Raw genomic sequence first — 6,889 nt, 5'->3', positions numbered from 1 at the left:
TGGATTATGAATTCCCTAAGCCACACCGATTCTTAGTTTCACATAGACATTTCTCAACAAATTTTTTAGAACAGACTTTAAACTGTAATAGTATTTGTAGAAAATATTACACAACATAGTTACCTATCTCTAAACAAAACCACTTCCTTTAATTTCGGGTTAATATGCAGCTTTGACACATTGAAGTTGCTCTGAATAGATGTTTGGACTATGTATAAATGATATTTTAATTTCAGTGTGTAATAATTTCAGGTATTGTATAAACACAGGTTTTATTTAAGGCATACTATTCTACCTATGTGTCTTAAATAACTGAAACACCACAATGAATGGCTCTACCCTCTCATGTTGAAGATGTGGTAAGATTTGGTTAACCATTTCACCGAATAAAATGCAGTGAATACGGTTGTTCCTGTTATAGCCAAACAACAACAGCATCGGTTATCCTCTTGAATAAAAAAAATTAATGTACATGTCAACTTAAACAAATAACAGGGAACACATTCTGAATCTTCTAGTTCTAGAACAAAACGTTTTGTCTCCATTTCTTTGCTGGTGACTAAGTTCCTAGGATCGGACTTTCCAACAACCTCGACAATGAGATCTAATGAAAACATAAAAAATCAAGTTATTAACCATGCAGCAAGTTAAATAGAATGATATGACATTTATTTAAAAGAAAATGTAGGTAGAATCTAACCAACAATATCATTCTCATCGATCTTTTGCGCAGTGACCAATTGAGGAATGGTCTTGAAACAGAAAGCTTCAAGTGGGAAAGAAGGATCTTCCACATGATTAACACATGTTCTGTGTGAGAACATGAGTAACCACTTGCTAAGATATGTCTTGGTCTTGGTAGTATTTTTCAACACCACAAAATTTTACATAATGTATACCTGAAAGGCCTCAATGACATTCCTCCATTTTCTATTAGCAACTGTTCTTGGAATGGAAGTATGGATTCTCCCACCCTGCCATCATGAAGACAATGCAGACAGGAGTATAAAAAATCTACTTCTAGAAGTTAATGAAAAAAAAAACGATATATAGGAAATAATAAACTTATTAGAAAACAATCCATCCTAGTTACCTTGTTATCTTGAAGCACCATTTTAATACTATTAACTTTATTGTTATTAAATTTGCTAAGAACCTCTCAAATCCTTATGACATATACTTTGGAATTTTAGTGAAGTGTTTTAGCATTGACATCTAGAACAGAATCAAAATTTTCTTCCATTTTCTTTTAGGTTTGTGAGACTTTTAGAGAAGGGAGAGATACAGGGAGCTGCAATGCGAGACTTCAAAGAAGGAAGAAGAGACAGGATATTCAATATTTAAATAAGTGAAATGAAAATTATAGTTTGGATTGCAGTTGCATTATATATATTATATTTATCCTTATCTTATTATAATCTTGTTTTGAGATTGGTTTTAGTGAAAAAGTGTTGAGTAAATAGTTGTTCCACGTGTCAAGAATTTAAACATAGACTAGTTACTTATTATATATAAACTAGTGTAAAACCCGCGCTACGCTCGGGCCAAATATTGTTTTATCGTAAAAATTTATTGGTACTTATCCATTAATAATTATTATTATTAACTTGAAAAAGTTTGTGTATAAAAATCATTGTATAGTATATAAGATTGTTCCATCTTTACTTTCCAAAAGCCTAATAATTTTGATATTTTTTTAGTCTATATGAGCCAATTCTACTTAAAAAGAAATATTGTCTAGTTTACAGCTTATCGACAATCAACTTATATTTTTCCATTTACATCTTATCTAGTTTACACCTTTAGAAGTACATACCAAAACATATCAAGTGATTTCACATATAGAAAAGAAATATTGAAAAAAGAAATTAACCGTCTCATTTTGCCTCCTGAATGGTAAAAGTCAGGTTTCCATCTTCCATAAAAATTAACAGATAAGATGAAACAAATCAGCTTAAATAAATGAAAATCTAATTTTAGGGGAAAATAAAAACCTTAAACACCGTCCATCTCTTGTTCAACCTTGGCCTGCATTTCGTGGAAGGCCCCTAGCTTTCTTCTTCTCTGTTTCGGTGAGAGCATGGGTTAGTAAAGATAGGTAATTTTGACCAAAATAAAAACTCTTTTACTCTGATTCAATCACAATTTCAAAGAATACGTCGTGTTTCACTATATATATGACATTTCAGAGCCTTCTAACCGAGTATTTAGTAGATGTAAACAATTATATAAGCTTTTAAGAGAAAAATAGTGAACAAAAACTCTCCTGAATGTATCTTCTTTGAGACTGAGGCATGATGAACACGGTTCAAAACAGTGAAGGTAGATATGATGAAGAAGTGCGAGCTGTGTAAGGTTAAGGGTAGTACTTTCTGCAAGTCGGACCAGGCTATCCTATGCTAGCAGTTCTTGTACTTTGGCATTGCTGTTGTAGTTCTTGTATTCGACAGAGAGGAAATCATCTGAGGTGGTAGGCGGCAGAGGTAGACGGTGCCAATACGGGGAGCAAATGAAAATAAACACCAAATGAATCCCAAAAATTTGAAGCTACTTCTTCAGTGCTGCAGAGCAAAATGAGGAATGAGAGCAAGAGAGAGATTCAAATCATTGATTTGAAATGGGGGAAAGTTTCAATATTACTCAAGCTATTCTTTGACCTATTCAAGTAAACTCTATTTTGTAATGTATTTGCACATAGAAGCAACTTTTTTCAAACTCAGGATATTTAACACCTCTATTAACAAAATAGGATTAATTCTATGAAAAAAGAATAATATTGAACTAAACAAAGGAACCCCTTCAAAGTCCATTTAAATTATAATTACTTACCTTAAAAAAAAGAGCATTACACACATATTCTAGCACTGCACTCTCAAAGGAACCCCTTCTTTGCAGTCATAGCTTGAATACACATTTCTGTGAATTACTATGTTAAAAAAAGCTGGTTGCTAAATTTAATTAGCTGGTAATTATCTACAACTAAACATGAAGAAGAAATTACCTGAGTAACAAAATATTTAAAATTGTCTAAATAAAGTAACAAATAAAAATGCCTTAACTGAAATCATAGATAGGATAAAAAAAATTCTATTTGATCCTTTTTTCTCGCAACCAAACACATCAACAAAAAATGAGGTATATATAAGCAGTTTGTAATAAGTAAGAGAGATGAAAGATTACCCTTGTGCAGTTTCTGATACTCCTGAGGCTTTCCCAATCAAAAAGCCACCTTTCATTGTTCTTTGAGAATAATAAAGAGTAGCGTGCGGCTAATTCACGAAGTTGTAGGACCTTGATCTTGTTAATGATGCCAAAATCAACCTACATACATATATAGATATTAGAATATATTAAATGATCATAGAATGAAGAATAATAACTGCATTTGGGTACGGCAACTATGAAAAAGTTTGCTCTCCATAGATTCAAAATTGTTTTTGCTTTTGAGTATTCACAAAAGCCTGAGCAAAACTGATCAGAACATGTTAATAACATGACGATTAATTCAACTTAGGCATAGTTTGGTTCATAGCTTAAGTTTGCAAATAAATAAATAATAATTGATAGCATGGGCTAAGCTAAGAGCCTAAGATCAACTTATTAATTAGTTATGAGCGTATAATCAAGTCATGACTTTGCAGATCATGCTGAAACTTAATACGCATACTTCAAATCATTAGCATAAACCAAACAAAAAGTGCAATCATAAAAATCAATCAATTGCACAATTCACAAAAGCAAAATCAAGAACTCAAAAAAAAAAGAAAAAAAACTAACAAATTCAACACCTCTTTTTATGTTCATATAGAACTGACTTTATCATCCTATGGCCATACTATCCTTAACCGCCATGACCAGCAGTGCTGCCAGCAACCTCAGCATCCTTATCATCGGGATACCGTATAATGAAACTGAAGACAGTCCACCTTTTAACCAAGCCCCAAAACCTTGACAGTCCACCTTTTAACCAAGCCCCAAAACCTTGATAGTCCACCTAAAGACACTATTAATAAGATTAGCTTTAAGACAAACTTCAAGTAACTATCTTCTACTTGCAATCACTGTCATTGCTAAAAGCAAAATATATCTAAATCCTCAATTGCAACATGAATAAATAACCCAAGCAATTTGAGATAATAATAAAATTCTTGGTTATAGCTTTAGCAAACCACATCACAGGAAAGCAAAACTGATTATAGTCTTATATTTGTAAATATATATTCACCAAAAAAATTAACAGTGACATTCTCAAATGTTGATATGCAATTCTTAGTTGCTGGACACAGCCAAAGGTGAAGGATTTTTCTGCACTCCAAACTAATCAAGTTCTTTTTCAATGCACAAATATGCAATAAGGAAAAACATAAAATCTTAACTAAAAATATGTAAATCGTCAACTTGCTGCTAGCTGCTCTTCCTTATTAACTACCCTTGCATTCATTAACTAACTTCTTAATCTTCCAATCTAAAGTTAGAACAAATGAAGCAAAATTCAAAGAGTTTATAGCCATTTAATCAAGCATATAACATGCAAAGAAGCAAGCTTAAAAACAGGTATATTCTTGAGGATTCCATCACACAAATCAACATCACAGAGAACATAGGATATGATTTCAGAATCTATTTAACTGATATGATCATCCATCTATATATACCCAAAAACTGTGATTCTTAGTGTTTAATCTATACCTAGTTTGTTCTCCACTCCATTGCATATATATCATTATGAAATTATGATAATAATAATTGTGTACTAAGTAATTATCAAACCAAAACACCAAGTCATAGAGAATAGAGAATAACACATCTCTAACATTTGATAATAAAAATAAAATACATCATGTTCAATATTTTATCCAAAAGATGTTTACCTATCCAATTCAAATGAGGGTGCCACTTGATTGGCCTTATTCGGGGCTTCTTGCTTTTTCTGACTTACCTCATGGAATTTCTGAAACAATAGCATAACACAAATAATATAATAATTAAAAATCAGATTATTAGTAGCACAACAACTACGTCATCTCCAAAGATCAATATAATGGTGCAAATTGAACGGTGAACAGCTTAAGCTGTATCATCTAAGCAGAAAATAAAATGATGCTAATTGAATACACATAAGAGTTCAGATCAGAGGGAGAGGAAGAACAGAAAAGGCAAGAGAGAGCAATTAAAAACTTTCAGCAATAGCACAAAATTAGGATGAATACATCTTTTATTATCTCTGCCTTCTCTCCTCTCCTAAACCACAATGAAGCAGCTACATCCAAGTCACCAAAAAAAAAGCAGCTACATCCAAGTTCATTATAACCAGGATACACAAAAAAGATGTGATTGAACTATAGTACACAGGCTAATAGAATCACCTGAAAATTTAAGTTTATGATCTCTTTTCTAATATAATGCTAATAATCAATTAGTTAACAAAAAAATGTTTGTTTTACATAGAGTGACCTGTTTTTCAAATTTCAATTAGTTAACTAAAAAATGTTTGCTTCTCAAAATGGGGGAAAGAAAATCTATATAATTTTCAGGTTGTTATAGTTATAGAAAATAGTCAAGAGCATGGTTCAATGATTAAGAAACTGCCAACAAACCATAACATAGAACTGCAGCAATGGTATATACTGAGTTTATAGAAATTGCTCAGCAAGTAAAAATTGGAAAGCTACATTCATTATGCACATATAGCAGAAGAAAAAGTAAATTAAAGCAGATAATTTATGAACTATGATTAGTATTATTGCTGCATATTCACAAAATACTGCAAGTAATACATGACTTTAACCATCATATTTATCGGTTAGAAGATTTTGCTAACAGGGGACAGAGTAAACTAAAATACTAATAATACCACACTACAAAAATACAGTGCCGGAACACTTACCGAAACATTGCACGGGAGCTCCGGCGTTTCCTCTGATTGCATCTCGAACTCTAATGGCATTTTCTGTAACTTTTTTAAAAAGAAAATAACTATCTGTTTTTAAAGAAGAAAAATTACCTCTGTTGCACCACCGACGACCGAAGCTCTACATTCTTTTGACTGAAGTCATCAACTTGTTGCCAGCTGTTCCTTCTTCTCTTACGGTAGTAGCACCAGTCACCGTGCCACTATTCTTTCTCCTTCCAGCTGCATCAACAGCCACCGCCACCTCTAATTTATTGTTCGTCATCTTTACTACTCGTCGGAAACAGATTCGGAGACTCTGTCATCGCTTCTTTTTACGCTCTCCTAACCCACAACACTGAGCACGCCCATTCTATATCTTCTATGCCAGTTACTGTTTCCATCACCGGTGATCTTGTTCTTTTTTCTTTTAGAGAGAGAGAGCCGAAGTAGAAAGAAAGAAGCGGAGAGAGAGAGACGGAAAATCAAGCATGGAACTTGGAAGATTTAAATTATAAAACCCTAAGTTTAAATTTATTCACTCAGTTCTGATTTGGAATGCTCATTCAAATCTTGTGTTTGAAATTTAAATTCCAACCCCAAAAAGAGAAAGAACCCGCTCATAGCCAAAATCTCCTTCTCAACTTTCTTTTGTCAAAAACACTTTTTTCAGAGCTACTGAGCTGATAGTTTGACAGCTGCAATGTCTATTTTAGCAGTAATGTTTCAATGTTTACATTTCACTTTTTAAGTTGTCAATGTAATTTTACTTGCTCCGACACGTGTCATTTAACTGATCATGACACTTGTCAATCACCTAAACATGCACTAGTTGCTTATTATATATTAACTAGTGTATGAGCCCGTGCTTAGCACGGAAAAATTTATAAAAATAATATATATATATATATATATATATATATGTTTCGATATTTAAAACAAAAATACAAAATAATTATTAAAATCAAAGTTTAACTTAAAAAAGTGAGTAATAATTAT

The 6,889-nt window shown here is 32.3% G+C and overlaps 1 long non-coding RNA gene across 7 annotated transcripts; it reads right to left on the bottom strand.

Moving 5' to 3' along the window:
- Positions 1 to 211: 211 nt before the first annotated feature.
- Positions 212 to 6,625, bottom strand: LOC112702849 (uncharacterized). 7 transcript variants are annotated; one of them, XR_011863832.1, is made up of 9 exons: positions 5,888 to 6,625; positions 4,872 to 4,951; positions 3,789 to 3,994; positions 3,181 to 3,321; positions 2,830 to 2,916; positions 2,263 to 2,561; positions 1,995 to 2,064; positions 701 to 974; positions 212 to 604 (listed from the first exon to the last, which is right to left on the bottom strand). It is a non-coding gene; the product is annotated as an uncharacterized lncRNA (long non-coding RNA). The 7 variants fall into 7 exon arrangements; XR_003154292.3 differs by having other exon boundaries at positions 2,370 to 2,561; XR_011863833.1 differs by having other exon boundaries at positions 3,789 to 4,003; positions 5,888 to 6,595.
- Positions 6,626 to 6,889: the final 264 nt, after the last annotated feature.

This window comes from Arachis hypogaea, chromosome 7 (assembly GCF_003086295.3).
Source record: "Arachis hypogaea cultivar Tifrunner chromosome 7, arahy.Tifrunner.gnm2.J5K5, whole genome shotgun sequence".
Taxonomy (NCBI): Eukaryota; Viridiplantae; Streptophyta; class Magnoliopsida; order Fabales; family Fabaceae; genus Arachis; species Arachis hypogaea.
This window is presented reverse-complemented; position numbering and strand designations above follow the sequence as displayed.